This window comes from Castor canadensis, chromosome 16, assembly GCF_047511655.1.
Source record: "Castor canadensis chromosome 16, mCasCan1.hap1v2, whole genome shotgun sequence".
NCBI classification, from domain to species: Eukaryota; Metazoa; Chordata; class Mammalia; order Rodentia; family Castoridae; genus Castor; species Castor canadensis.
In genome coordinates, this window is record NC_133401.1 from 49,974,159 (window position 1) to 49,984,318 (window position 10,160).

The 10,160-nt window shown below is 35.1% G+C and overlaps 1 pseudogene; it reads right to left on the reverse strand.

The window, feature by feature from the left end:
• Positions 1–1,261: 1,261 nt before the first annotated feature.
• LOC109681111 (septin-7 pseudogene) lies at positions 1,262–2,724 on the reverse strand (annotated as a pseudogene).
• Positions 2,725–10,160: the final 7,436 nt, after the last annotated feature.

Here is a 10,160-nt window from a genome sequence, read left to right on the forward strand (position 1 = left end):
GACCAAAAATAGTCTGTTCTCCCTCATATGTGGACTTTAGATCTAGGGCAAATACAGCAATGTGGTTGGACATGGGTCACATGATAAGGGGAGAGCACACACGGGAGGTATGGGGATAGGTAAGAAACCCAAAACATGAAAGTATTTAATGTCCCCACTACAGAGGAACTAATACAGAAACCTTAAAGTGACAGAGGTCAATATGAGAAGGGGATCAGGAACTAGTCAAAAGGACAGTTAGGGATGAATCAACTTGGGTTGTAACACATTTGTACATGGAAGCAATACTAGGACTCTCTCTGTACAACTATCCTTATCTCAACTAGCAAAAACACTTTGTTTTCCTTATTATTGCTTATGTTTTCTCTTCAACAAAATTAGAGATAAGGACAGAACAGTTTCTGCTTGAAAGTGAGGGGGGTGGGGGAGAGAGGGAGTGGGCAGGGGATGGGGGAGAAAAAAAAAGAAGCTTTGATTTGCATTTCTAGTAAAATAAAGGAACTACACATAGGTAGAAACAGGTGGGTTGTTAGCTTCACAACTTGCCTAGAAATAAGTTCATCTTCCCCCTGCTACTTAGAATAAAGTGTAGAAAGGGGGTTAAAGGAATGTGCTCTTGTTGGGTTCTACCATATGAAAGGTGCTATATTCTCTTTTAACAGGGCTAATATACAGAAAATATCTAAAATAACTTCATTACAAAAATGAAACAGTTACGCAGTTCTCATTTAAAAAGGCACTAAATGAGAATAAAATATATTTAAATAATCTAAAATAAACAAAAAGGCTGTTATTAAAAAGCTCTAGCTGCACTAAAAGCATATAGTTTTTTTTTCCATGTGTAGTTTTAAATAATTCCATTTTTGATACTTCCAAGGTCAAAATAAATGTGGTCGACTCCGTTGACTAAATTCCATTATTGTATAGGCTGCACTGAAGGGAAACTTTGGGTTATAGTTTTCACAAGAAACACAGTTTGCACCATATAGTTGCAATTTATCCTCAGGGAAAACTTTCTGAAGTCCTTTTATTTTGGAATATCCCATAAACAACCAACCAAACAGAACATGATTGTACCACAATAAAATGTTCTCTTACAGTCAATTGAAGACATCTGTTTAATAAGAAGGGGAGTGGGAATGCAGAATGGTACTTAGAGTTGTTACCTGCTAGGTACACAGCACCCTAGATAATTCAAGGAATCTTAATCTCCATCAAGAACAACAACAAAATAATTTTTGTCATGCCACTGAATCCATCATTATGGGTAAAATTGGTGCAAACTGTTGAAATGGCTCCAACAAATGCTGATGTCCAAAGTGGTAACTGACAGGAAACCAATGGTCAACAGAGTTCCAAAAACCTTTCCTTTCTCTGTATTCTCTGAGCTTCTCAATGGCTTCCGTTGCTGTGAAATACTCTGTCAAGCTTTCCAGCCTGCTTTCTCCTCCCCAAACTGTTAACTTTTTTCTCTAGTTTTTTGTGCTGTGCTGACAAATACTTTTCCATTTGTTCCTGGCATAATGGGCACTCCACTTCAAAGTACCTTAGCTTTGGAACTTTTGCCCTTCATCTCAAACATGGCTCTATCTCCGTTTCTTCATCTCAGCATATGCTCCCTTCTTCTATTTCCACTGAGAGCTCTTAGTAATTTGCCCTTTATTCTTATCAACTACATTTCAAGTTCAGTTTTCTGCCTCTGTAGTGCTCACATGGTACATTAATATTTTTAAGTCCTGCATGTGTGTACTTGTTAGCATGTTCCTTAGGATTATAAAATAACAATGTTCATGATTTTCATCTTTCGATACTGTCTTCCTCTGACCCTTTGCAGTTAACTCCAATGATAGTGTTGTTACATGTCACAGCAAGAGGTAAATGGTCCTTTATCGTTTCACCAACCTATTTCATTCTTTGTCATCAGTTTCTGGAAGTTCGTGTTATTTTAATTTTATGTTTAATTTTATGCCTTGGATTTCTTTCATTATCTGTGGTTTTAAACTGTTGGCACTCCTCTGATGTGAGCATGTCTCCTTTGACAATTAGTGGGATGATACTAATTGAGTTTATTGAGTTTATTAAGCATTTGCTTTTCATGCAAATGCTTAATAAACTCAATGTGCAATGGTTTAAGTCCATGTTCTGAAAGGAAAATGAAGTATAACCAACACTGCACCCCACTCTCAGGCACTGGGTGTCTGCTCCCTTGAAAGTCTTCATTTGGGTAATCCTCAGATTGACTATCAATGTAGTCAATACCAGGCTGCCAGAAATTACCATTATCCACTACATCTCCAAATCCCAGAGTATCAACTCCAGTGAACAGCAATCAAACACCTCATCTTTGATGAAAGCTCTGGATTGTTTCAACTGTTCAGTCATTGTTTTAATCTATGGGAAGGACCTGGATACTCAGGAGACTATGAATCTGTCAGGAATAGTGAGTTGATTCATGTTGACTTTTCCATCTGTATTGACCTACTACTGTGAGCATGAAATCAAACCCTCCTTTTCACTGATTTTCTGCCTATATGCTTTATTTGGGAGACTGGAAAATCCCACATAATCTTCATGGTTCTTCTGTTTCACAGGTATGAGTTGCTTGAAATTTGTCTTCTGATTCATGAAATGAAATCAAAATGTTAAGCTTATAAAGCATTTTTTAAAATAAATTTCTGAAGGCTCCCATGATCAACGTCAATCAGCAAACAGCATCTTTTAAGCTGTTATGTGAGGTCCAATTATGTCACTTCCAGCTTCCACATGATTCTGCTGCCTCCATCATTACCATGGTGATACCGTCCATGCTCTTCCTATGTTTTTTTGTTTTAAGGAACAGAGATATTGTTCTCAGGCTTCATGTACCCCTCTTACTTCCAAAGATCCTATTTATCTTTTGAAAAAAGAAACAAAGATTTAAATTGAAACCATTTAAATCATATTGCCTCCCTGTGATTTTTCAACTGGTTAGTTTGAATATAATATTCAAATGCATTTCTCTAAAATACAAGCACATGACTTAGAGATGAAAAAGTGAAAATAGGAAATTTTTCTAGGGAACAAATGTATAAGTGTGACAAAACAGGAATTGAGGATGACTAAGAACTGAGTTATAAAGAAATTTTTTTTGTGGTAAGAAAAATGGATGTTGAGAATTGGCACAAAAACACACAAAGGAAATTGTAGGGGGAAAGCAGAAGTTAGGCCGAATGTTTTTCATGTTTGTATTTGTATGCATAAATTCAAGGAAAGAGAGGATCCATATTATTCACCAAAACTCTCACTTTGTGTTCTCTGCTACACCCAGTGTGAAAGGTAGGAAAAAGTGTGTGTGTGTTTGTAATATATAGAAACTAAATTATTGGGAGGGATGTTTATAGGAGACAAAAACATATAAATTTGGTGAAACTAGCAGCTCTACTAAGCTACAGGTGAACAGTAGATAGTTGGTTAGTTTGATTTGTTGATTTTATTGTAATAATATATATAACAAGATTGACTTTTATAAAATATACATCCCTGACTGTACCACTGCCTCAGGCCTCCCTTTCTTAATACATGAGTTATTCCAAGATTTTGATCATCTTTCCATTCCTGGCTCTCATCTAGGTTTACAGAGAAGGTCAGAGTGAAGAGGAATTCAGCTGGATGTTCAGGACAGCAAGAACAGAGTAAGAGAACTGAAGGCCTCAGAGAGAGAAAGCTCTGGAGATATACAAAAGTTCTCCAGCCCAGGTCTTCAGCTAAGACTAGATTATCAGCCTAGCTGGTGATGATTACTTTCAAAACTGTCAGTCAGGAAGAGCAGAAGACCCTATGCTTTAATATCTACAAAATCCAAAAGCCTATCTCCCTCAACTGGCTAATCACACAACCACCCTGAGAACCAGTGTGGGCCCAGGAAATGGGCTGTGGCTCAGATTCAGGTTTCAGGACACAGATCTACTTGGGTGGGAAGTGTGAACCAAGCTAAAGAAGAAAGCCAAGAGTGAATACATCTGCAGAGGTGCTGCTTGAATGCTGGTGAGAGGAAAGAGACCAGCTGTGTGTGATTATAAGTAGAAGAGCTGGGACAGAATCCTGAGAGGCCAGGGCACACAGGATCAACCAGAGCCTTGTGCTCTGCCCAGCTAGCACAGACTGCTTTACTGCTCTTTACACTCTCAGAGAGCCACAGAGAAGTCAGTGGAAAGCAGCCACTGCTTGGGAATTCCTCACGTGAACCACCCACAGAGTACTTTGATGTAATGAGGTTCATCCAACTGTAGATCCTCAGATTCAGCTGGTGGGAGTAGTAGTGCAAGGGTAACTTCTGCACAGGAATTCAACTCAGCAGAAAAAATAGCACAGGACTCAAACTGAAAACAGTCTGTCTTGGTTTAACTTGTTTGGACTTTGAAAAGACAAAATGGCTGCCACCTACCCTCCCCCTCCAAATAAACTGCAAAAGACAAACCTTGGAGCAGGGGTGGGAAATGCATTCTCTTCTCCTCAACAAGGAAGCAATATTGACTATAGGTTCATTGTTGTTGTTTATTGCTTTTATTGCTTTTTCTCTGTACTTATTTTACTGTGTTCTCCCTCACTGTTACAGTTTCATCTCATATACTTTACCCCTCTTTCCCATCTCATTCTTCTTTATTCCTTTCCCCATCCTCCCTCCTTTAATTAATGAATTATAATAACCTTTAGACTTAATAATTTTTAAACTCCTACTTTATCCTCTATCCCAGTATTCATTGTTTCTAACTTTATTGAAGGTGAGTTTCTGTTTCCAACTTTTTCACTATGTTTAAATGTCTACTTTGTTTTTATAGTTGTTTTTATTACTGCTATCTGTTTTTCCTTCTCTGACTGGTAAGGGAATTGTAACCTCAAGAGAAGGCTACTTAGTAAGTAGGCCTCCATAAAAATATTTGAAAGAGATAACCAACTCTACAGATGCACCAATTGCAATATAGAAATAAAGGAAATATGAAGAAGGGCAAGGCAATACTACTTCCCCAAACACATGAGTTACCAATAACTGATTATAAAGAGATGGAAATGGTTAAAATTCTGGACAAGTGATTGAAAAGTCTAATTTTAAAAATGACCATTGAACTCAGAAAGGGCTCAAACAAGCAGATGAATGAAGAAAGAAAGTTAATTAAAGACCTGAAAATCAGCAAAATGAATGAGAAATTCTGCAAGGAAACTGAGAATCTGAAAAAAGAAAGAAATGTTGCAAATTTCAATAAACCAAAATAAAAACACAGTAGAAGGCATCATCAGTAGACTAGATCAAGCAGAAAATAGACTGAAGAATAAGATAACACAATATTGCATTTAAAGAACAATAAAGAAAAATAATAACAAATAAGCAAGACCACAAATTTTAGAGCTATGGTACATGGCCAGGAAACAAAACCTAAGAATCCATGAACTACAAGGAGATGAGACACAAACTAAAGGAATAGAAAACCTACTTAAGGAAATTATAGCAGAAATTTCCCAAAATCTAGGGAAAGATATGGACATCAAGTTATAAGAGGCATTTAGAACTCCAAATAGACATAACTATTAACTGGAAAAATGGTCTTGAAAATTTACCTCAGTTCTTTCTTCCAGCAGGAGAATAATTCAAGGAAGATGCAAAGATTCAGTAAAAGTAATAATAAAGTTTATTAGGAAAGGATTATACTTTCAACAAATTGAAAGCAGGTTGTCTCTAGAGTGAGAACAATGGGGTCAGGAGGGTAGAGAAATAGAGAGAGAGACATTTCCTGTTCTCCACATAGGAAATGGAAGCAAACACTCAAAATGGTGGTCCCATCTCTGAGTCTTATACTCAAGACTTGAAATACATGTGGTCAAAGATAATGGGTGTGGGTGGCTGAGATAGCTACCAAAACAGTGAGGGGTCATCCTCCCAATCACACACTACATCATACTCAGTCATACCCACATCCTACCCAAATCACAGGGACAATAGGTATATTTCAGAACTTCCCTTTCATTACTCTCTACTCATCCAAGCATCCTTGTGGCTTGTTAACATCTCAAAGAGGAAAGAAGAAGCAGGTAGTTCCTCATTGTCTCCCTGCTCCTGTAACTTAGCATCTAAAAAGAAATAGGAGGGGGCTATATGTCTTGGTTCCCCTTATTCCAATGTCAGAGTCTGGCTCTTTAAATATTTATTAAAATAACATAATTTCCCTGTGTCCTCTTGTGGCCACTATTTATGTCTAACTGCTACCTATTATGACCAGAAAAGATCTTCCATACATAATATTATAGTTAAAATATCAAACTACAGAAGAAAGAAAGAATATTGAAAACTGTAAGACAAAAATGCCAACTTACTCCCAAAGGCAAACTCATCTGAATTACAATAGACCTTTCAGCAGAAATATTAAAGCCAAGAAAGGATGCAATGATATATTTCAAGCACCAAGAGAAAGTGACTGTCAACTACAATAACTATATCCAGTGAAGTTATTCTAAAATCAATGGACAAATAAAGACTTTCTGAGATAGGCATGAACTAAGCCATTAAGCCAGAATTGCAGAAGATGCTTAAAGAATCCTAAATGTACATGAGGAAGAAGATAGTCACAAACATGAGAGCTCAAGAAATAATGAACATCCTGAGAGGAATATGTGAATAAATTAGAATTAAGAAAAAGAATCAAACATGTTCAACTCAGTAAACCAAAGGTAAAAAAAAGAACCTTAAGATATGAAAAGGAAAGAAAAACAAAAACATGAACAAACAAAAACAGTACTCAAATCCCAATTCCACTAGGACTAAAAGCAACAAAATTTCAGGAGAGAAAAAATAATTGTCCATAGTAATGCTAAATGTAAATGGTCTTAACTATCCAATTAAAAGAGATCACTAATTAATTAGATTTTTTTAAATGATGCAACTGTTTGTTGTCTGCAAGAAACACCCCTCACTAGCAAAGACTTGCAGATTGAAAGTCAAATATTGAAAATTATGTAGCAAGCAAACAGAATCTGAAAATAAGCAGGACAATATCCAGAACTGATAAATCAGGCTTCAAGCCAAAATGAGTCTAAAGCAATAAAGGTATGTTAATAAAGGTAACAATACATAAAGAATATAGGACAATTGTAAATATGGACTGAACATTGGTACATCCAATTTCATAAAACAACACTTCTGGACATAAAGGGACTGATAAGACCAGATACAATGCTATGTGTGACTGCAATGCCCCACTTTTATAAATCGATACATCATCCAGACCCAAAAACATAATCAACAAAGAAACTTCAGAGTTAAACTGCACCATAGGTAAAATGGACTGAACAGACATCTAAGTAGGTTGAATCCAACATCTGCAGAATATGCATTTTACTCAACAGCCCATGGAACTTTTCCCCAAATAAATCACATTTTAGGTTGTAAAGCAAGGCTTAACAAATATAAAATAATTGATTTAATTTCTTCTGTCTTATCAGATCATAATGTAATAAATTAGAACTTAATAGCAAGGTAACTATAGAAATTATACAAACAGATACTGATCAATACACTTCTGAATTATTAGTGGATCACTGAAATTGGGGAAGAAAATCAGAAATTCATAGGTCAAATGGGAAATGAAATACAACCTATGAGAACCAGAGTGATATGGCAAATGTATCTCCTAGTGGAAAATTTATAGAGTGTGTATACATTAAAAGATCAGTGATATTTAAAGTAAATAACCAAATAATGAATCTCAAGATCTTAAAAAACAATAAAGAACAAATCAAGTCTTAAAGATTAGAGTATAAATTAATGAAATGTAAAATAAAAGAATAATACAAAGAATCAAACAAAGATGCAGTTCTGTGAAAACAGAAACAAAATTGACAAACCCTTAGCCAAACTAACCAAAAGAAACAAAATACCCAAATTATTAAAATTAGAGGTGAAAGGTGGGATACTGCAACAGATATCAATGAAATCAAGAGAATAACTAGGGGATATTTTGAAAATTTATATTCTAATAAATTGGAAAATCTAGATTAAATCAATAAATCTCTGGACACATATGACCTACCAAGATTGAACCAAGAGGATATTCAATACTTTAGGAGATATTGAATGAACAATGGGATTGGATTGACGAGTCTCCCATTAAAGAAAAGTCTAGGACCAGATAGATTTACTGCTATATTCTAGCAAAATGTTAAAGAAGAATTAATGTCAATGCTAATCAAATTATTTCATTAAAAACGAAAGGGTAGGAACACTAACAAAATCATGCTATGAAACTGGGTAATGACACAACAGAAAAATTCTAGAACATAGATATAGAAATCCTCAATAAAATACTTGCAAACCACATTCAACATTACATTAAAAAGATTATACACCAAGATTAAGTGGTTTTCATTCCAGGCCAGGGATGCAAGAATGGTTCAAAATACACAGCAATAAATGTAATCTAGCACATAGATTGAATCAAGGACAAAAATCATGTAATCATCTCCCAAGATGCAGAAAAGACCTCTGACAAAATTAAACATCCACTCATTTTAAAAGCACTGAAGAAACTAGGAATAGAAGGAATGTACTCCAACAAAATAAAGGGTAGAGATGATCACCCTATAGCCAACCTTATACTAACTAGGGAAAAGCTGAAAGCATTGCCTCTAAAATCAGGAATGAAACAATGGTGTTCACTCTCAACACTCTTATTCAATACAGTGCTTCAAGTCTTATCCAGAGCAATAAAACAATGGAACAAAATAAAAGGATACAACTGTGACAGGATGATTTCAAATTCTTCCTATGTGCAGATTATATAATACTGTACTTTAAAGACCATAAAGACTCTACCAGAAAATTCTTAGATCATATACACTCTTTAAGCAAAGTATCAGGGTATAAAATCAACATGAAAATGAGTAACTGTTCCATACACCAATAACAAATAAAACAGGGAAACAATCCTATTCAAAATAGCCTAAGAACAAATAAAATAAAATACCTAGGAATAAACCTAACCAAGATGGTCAAAGACCTGTACAATTAAAAATATAAAACACTGAAGAAAAAAACTGAAGAAGACTCAAAAAGATGGAAAGATCTCCCATATTCATGGATCAGCAGAATTAATAGTGTGAACATGGCTATATCACTGAAAGACACATACAGATTCAGTGCAATCACATGAAAATCACAATGACATTTTTTCTTCAAAAAAAAATTCTTAAATTCATATGGATGTACAAAAGAACCTGAATAACCAAAGCAATCCTGAGCCAAAAAAGCAATACTGGAGGTATTAAAATAACTGCAAATTATAGAACAGAGATATAGCAATAAAAAACATTGCACTGCAATATCAAAGATATAGACACATAAACCAGGAGAATAAAATAGAAATCACAAAATAAATTCATGAAGCACAATCATATGATTCTAGACAAAGTGCCAAAAACATATGTTGGACAGAAGACAGCCTCTTTCTTTATCTATTGGTGCTAGGAATACTGGATATGTGCATATAGAAGACAGAAACTGTATGCCTCTCTCTCACCTCTACAAAAATTCAAAAGTAGATCAGAGACCTTAATGTGAGACCTGAAACGTTGAAACAAACACAGGAAAACACTTCAAGATGGAGGGTAGATAACCACTTTCTGAATAGGATTGCAGGAAATAACAAAGTGGATTTCATCAAATTGAAAGCATCTTCATATCAAAGGTAACAATTACCAGAGTTAGGAGCCCGCCAACAGAATGGGAAAAAATTTTGTCCAGCTATTCATCTAGCAAGGAATTAATATCCAGAATATGTAAATAAGAAACTTGAGAAGACACAGAAACAACTAAATGGACTCAGAGAGGGATTTAAAAAAAGTGAAATAAAATAAATTATAAAGAAAAGATGTATACAAAATAAAGAAGACAGCACAAGACATGAAAGGGGAATTTAACAAAGATATGCAAAACCTTAGGAAAAAAGAATTAAACAGAAACCCTGGAAATAAGAAGTTCCTTAAATCAGTCTCAAAAGCTGCAAAAGGAATACACAAGAACTCAGCCACTCCATCAAAAGACCAAACCTAAGAATCATGGGCACTGAATAAAGAAAAGAGGTGCAATCCAAAGGGATATATAATATATTCAATAAAATATTAGCTGAAAATTACCC